This window comes from Antechinus flavipes, chromosome 1 (assembly GCF_016432865.1).
Source record: "Antechinus flavipes isolate AdamAnt ecotype Samford, QLD, Australia chromosome 1, AdamAnt_v2, whole genome shotgun sequence".
Taxonomy (NCBI): domain Eukaryota; kingdom Metazoa; phylum Chordata; class Mammalia; order Dasyuromorphia; family Dasyuridae; genus Antechinus; species Antechinus flavipes.
The window spans coordinates 415757469-415763503 of record NC_067398.1 but is presented as its reverse complement, the minus strand read 5'-3'; positions in this window follow the sequence as shown (position 1 = coordinate 415763503).

The following is a 6035-nucleotide window of genomic DNA, read 5'->3' as shown; positions in this document are numbered from 1 at the left end:
GTCTTGCTTTTACTTTTCCATCAAAGCCTCTGTCCTCCAATCTTCTTTGTAGATTTTCTTTTCTTTGGTGCTTTCTTCTACTAACTTCTTATATTTAAGATCTTGTTTCTCTTTTGCCCCTTTTTCTTATTAAAACTTGCTGAAAATAAAAGCTAACATTAGTTATTCAAACATTAACACACATTTAAATCAAAGTAGTTCTTTCTCCAGTTTATTCCTGGTGGAGGTAATTGTGACCTGCTGGGAACACTTATTCCCAGCCATGAAGATATTTTCACTGTCTGTCAAGATGTACCTTACCTTTGGTTCCTGAGAATTCCAATTTTCTTTTCCCAGATATGGAACTCAGAAACTTGCTAGTCCAAATAAATGAAAAAGTCCAAATCTGATTAATAATCTCTTCCCACTTTCTAATATTTATAGGTAACCAAGACAAACAGCCCATTTCTACTTGCCCCCAAAACATGCACTCTGCTTTATTTAATCAACACACATCACAACTCCTCGGGCTGAAGTTCTAGTCATAATTCATGCTGATTCTCTCAGCCTTGTAAGCCAATTCCAAGTCATAACACACTGACACATAAAAATTATCTCTTTATAAGACTTTTATTCTCTATTTCTGTCCTCACTCTCTATTTCATTTAGCACATTGATCTTCACACTCAGGTACTTAACTGTAGCATTTTTTCCTGCCTTCTTATTCCACATGATTTACCATCACTAATGTTCTTCATAAATACTATCAATACAATATAATATTTTTATATCCCTCTTAGGGACACCTAGGAACAAACTGACAACTTCAATAAGTTATATTGTATGAGTAGCACAAGTTGTTCACTTGCTATACTGACAATCTCAAATCATAATAGCTTGTCTTCATTGGTGTTGTTTCTGTTCAAGTTATTTTAGTCATTACAGACTCTTCATGACTCCATTTGGGATTTTTTTGGTAAAGATCATGAAGTAGTTTCCATTCCCTTCACTACCTTATTTTAAAGATACAAAAACTAAATCAAACAGGGTTAAGTGATTTGCCCAGGATCACATAGCTAGTTAAGTCTTTGACACCATATCTGAATTAAGGAAGAATCTTACCGACTCTAGACTGGCACTCTAGTGTACCACCTAGCTTTTATGTTACCTTGCTTCTTCTTCTATGACTCACTAATTGTCTAACCTCTTCAAGAGCTAGGATGTAAAACTCTGAAGACATGACTTTATTGATAGAATTTCTAGTATACTTAAAAGGAGAAAACATTTTTACAAGATGATGTTTCAATGCCCTTCAAATCATCACATAACCATCTGCATTCTCTTATATTGTAAAATAATTTAAATTTTATGGTTTAAATAATTTACATTTTACAGTTTAAATTTTAACTCACAATTTCTCACAATTAACTCACAAATACTATTTTAATTTTTAACTCAAATATAAAGCATTCACTATACAACAGTGCTGTGGTATGGGTGAATTCACAGTATTGTTGTATGGAAAGTGCTTTTATGTTAAGCCTGAGTTATAGGTGAGGAACGGGGCAGCTAGGTGGTGCCAATCTGGACTTAGGAAGACTTGAATTCAAATATGACTTCAGATGCTGCCTAATTGTGTGAGCCTGGGCAAGTCACTCAACCTTGTCTGCCTCAGTTTCCTATATAATTAATATAAGAGGGGGAAAGCCTCATAATATAGTTTCATGTCACCTTGTTTAAATTGTTATTTGTGAAAAAAAGAAAAAAGTTGTTATTTGTGAAAATATTAACAATGATCAGAATGAGAGTTTAGACTTGGCAAGAAGTCTGCAGTCTAAAAGAAAATATAATGAATATTGTTTAAATATATCTAGTTTTCAAGTCAAGTCAACAAAAAATTATTAACCATTTACTAATATGCCAGGTGCTGTGCTAAACACTGGAAATACAAGAAAGGAAAACAAACAAACAAACAAACAAACAAAACATCGTTACTCTCAAGAAACTCATATTTTAATGGAGGAAACTGGGTAAATAGTGAAGTATATACAAAATATATAGAGTACAATATAATTTAAAAATCTTTTGAAATAGAAAGTATTGGTGGTGCTTAGCACAATGGCATGCATATAGATGCTTAATACATATTTACAGGTTAATTGATTAATTGGGGATTGTGAGGATGATAATGGCTTCTTTCAAAAAGCAAAAATGTGATTGAATCTTACAAGAAGCTAGAGAAGCCAATATGTACAAGGTAATAGAACATTTCTGTCTTGATAATCAACTAAAGAAAAGTCACAGTTATGAGATGAAGAGCCACATGGAATGAATTATAAAAATAATGTATTTAAATCATAGAAAGCATGGAGTGATGTAAAGTCAAAGAAATTTTTTAATGATAGAAAGAGGTCATTTCAGAAGGTTTAAAATGTCAAAAAAAATGATTCTCTTTGGATATAATATGGAATAAGAAAGCCCTGGAATTTCTTGAGTAGGTGGGAGTAACAGGGTGGATTAGACAGTCAGAACTGTGTGTTTTAGGAAGAAAACTTTACTACTTTATGGAAGATGAACTGGATTGGGGAAAGATTTGAAGCAGAGAAATCAATGAGAATGCCATTTCAACAGTCATATGTGAGATAATGAGGGCCTGAATAGAAATGGTGACTGAAAAAGTAGAGAAGATGTGTATAAAGATGTTGTGAAGGTAGAACAAAACTCAACAAGAAACTCATTGTGTAGAGTGAGTGCAGAATCAAGCATGATACAAATTGCTAGCTAGAATGACAGAGAAGATACTGGCATCTTTAATACTAATAGAAAAGTTGGGATAAGATGAGGTTTGGGGAAAAGATCATTAATTCTCTTTCAGAAATGATATTTGAGATTTCTATGGAACTGAAATTTTCAATGTGTAGAAAGATAGCAATGTGAAACTGGAGGTCAGGATAAAGGTTAGGACTAGACAGGTAGATTTAGGAAGAATCTACATAGAAATGATAATTGAATTCATGGGTGATGATGAGATCATCATCACCATTCTATTTATATAAAGAGAAGGTCAAAGACAAATCTCTGTGAGATACTTATTTTTAGAGGCTGTTTCTAAGAAGATCCAGCAAAGAAAATTGAGGAGACATTAGACAGGAAAGACTAGAACTATGAGGGCAAAATCATGAAAATGTAGGAAGAGACAGTATCTAAGAGAAGATGATTGACAGTGTAATATTTTAAATTTCTAGGACATTCAATTTTAACTAAAATAATTGTATTAATTGGCAAAAAGTACTGCACAAAATTGAACTTATTTTGAAGACTGTCTTAATATAACATATTTGTGAAAAATCAATGTAAAGCAAATTTCTGTCATAGTATTTTCTATTGACTTGCATTTTTAAAAGTAAAATGTTCTTATTGAACCCCCCAAGTTATTTTTAAAAATCACATTTTCAGATATATAGAACATTTATTAAGCACTTTAAAAGTTCCAGGCAGTTCTGTTGATCCTTCTGACATTGCATCAGTCAAATGGCAAATGTTTTTGAACAGTTACTATGCTGTTTTAATTATTTACGGGGAAGTCATAGAAAATATATGAATAACAGACCCTTCCCTTAAAGATTTTATATTCTGATTAGGGAAATAAGATAAATATAAATGAAATAAACCTAGAAAAAACATAATATAACAGATAAAAGTCTGGAAGTACTGAGCTCAAATATCACTTCTGAAATAAACTGCTTGCATGAAGCTGTGAAAATCATTTGACTTCTTCACTTCTCCCTCGCGCAATTCTGAACAATTGTAGCAGCTTCTAGATTGAAGGATCAAATGATTGGATAGAGGAGAAGTAATGAAGTTATTTATAATCATATTTTAAAAAATCAATGTAACTCACTATTGATTGAAGAAATGCAAATTTAAAAAATTCTGAGATATTATCTTATGCCTATTAACTTAGATCAGAAAAGGAAAATGACAAATATTAGAGGGAATGTGGGAAAGATGAGGCATTGTTGGTTGAGTTGTGAAATAATTCAACCATTCAAAAGAGCAATTTGTAATTCTGCCCATAGAACTATAATATTAATATTTTATATATTATATATAAATAATATGATAATAATAATAATAATTTCACCTAGCAATACCACTACTAAACTATAACCAAAAAGGGATAAGAAAACAAAAAGGGAAAAGGCCTATATATACAAAAATGTTTATAGCAGCTCTTTTTCAGGGCAAAGAATTGGAAATTGAGGGGCCATTAATTGTGGAATGGCTGGATGAAATGAAGTATGTGATTGTGATGGAGTACTGTTTTGCTGTAAGAAATGATAAACAGGACATTCTCAGAAAAAAACCTGGAAAAACTCTCATGAGCTCATGTAAAAAATTTTGAAATATCCAGTACAAATTCAGAGAATGGGACTTAGAACAGTCCCTGGATGCATTCTTCTGGGATTGTCTATATCTTTGCCCCATATTTGCTGATAAGAAGATAGGTAACATTGACAGTTTTAATAATGAATAACAATACAATTTTTTAAAAATAATTATAACTTTTTATTGACAGAACCCCTGCCTGGGTAATTTTTTACAACATTATTCTTTGCACTCATTTCTGTTCTGACTTTTCCCCTCTCTCCCTGCACTCCTTCCCTCAGATGGCAAGCAGTCCCATCCTTATTAAATATGTCACAGTTTATCCTAGATACAATATATATAACAATACAATTTGAAGCTGACCTGCTTTGGTTAACAAATAATGCATTTCCATTTCTTATCTGATTATTAGCCAAAAGATAGCATTTAATATAAAGCTGAAATTCTAGTCCATTAATTAGCCATAATAGAGGTACCTTTGCTCAGTATAGATACCCTTGCTCCTGGTCAGTTTCTCGTATTGTTCTTTTCAGTGATTGAGCTCTCTACAAAGATCCAGTAATCTAAGCTATTTTCAGCATTAATGGCTGTAGTATCTCATAATAGCTAGTTATATTTAACATTTATGAAGGACTTACTATATGCAAGCAGTGTACTAAGTACTTGACAATTATCTCATTTGATCTTCACAACAAATAAAAGCATAGGTGCTATTATTATAACCATTTTACATATGCATAACCCGAAGCAGAAGTTTGGAGTTATACAACTATTAAGTGTCTGAGGCCAGATTTGAATTGTTTTTTTTTTTTTTTTTTTTCTTTTCTTTTTAAATTCCAGGTCTGGAATGCTACATACTTAGTTACCTTTTTTTGTGCCACAGTTTCCTTTTATAATCCTGCCTCAGTTTCCCTAAATTGTTTTGCCTCATTTCCTTGAATTGTTCTGCCTCAATCCCCCTGGTTACAACCCCCTTCCTGATTATTAGGACTGAGATAATTAGTGTTGTAGAGATCTGGTATTCCAAAAGATAAGACCAGATGTCCTATCTCAGGTACCTAATTAACATCTTCTATCTCTATCTCTCCAGACTTCCTGGCCCTAGTTTGATTATCTCCTTTACTCCCGATTTGTAAGAATTTATGGTCCTATCCCCAACCTGTCAGAACTGAATTGATTGTCCCTGCCTTGAAATCCCTGACATTTACCAGTGTTTGAACTATACCTCTTTCTTTATCTACTCTGATCTTAGAGCCACATACATATGTCATTACCTCACATTCGCTGCTGGATTCTTTGAGAGTCCAATTCAGCCCTGGGACCAACATGGACCCTGTTTTGGCCCCAGACAATCTATCCCTCTCAAATAAAATATTAAAAACTCACTGATCTCTATCTTGCCTCAGTTTCTCCGGCATTACACCTTCTAGCTAGTTCACCTAACTATTCCAAGATTAACCTTAAATTCACTGCTATTATCCTGTCAGCTTTGTTAAAGGCTACACAGTAAAGTTTTTTATAAAATTAATTAAAAAAAAAAAGCTTGGAGGTGTGACTACAGATATTGGTGATAAGATAGAAACTGTTTTTTTTTTTTTAACCAGGCCACCTTAAAAACTATATGCAGTGATAATATACTTCAAATAAACATGTAAACTCAATGCAAA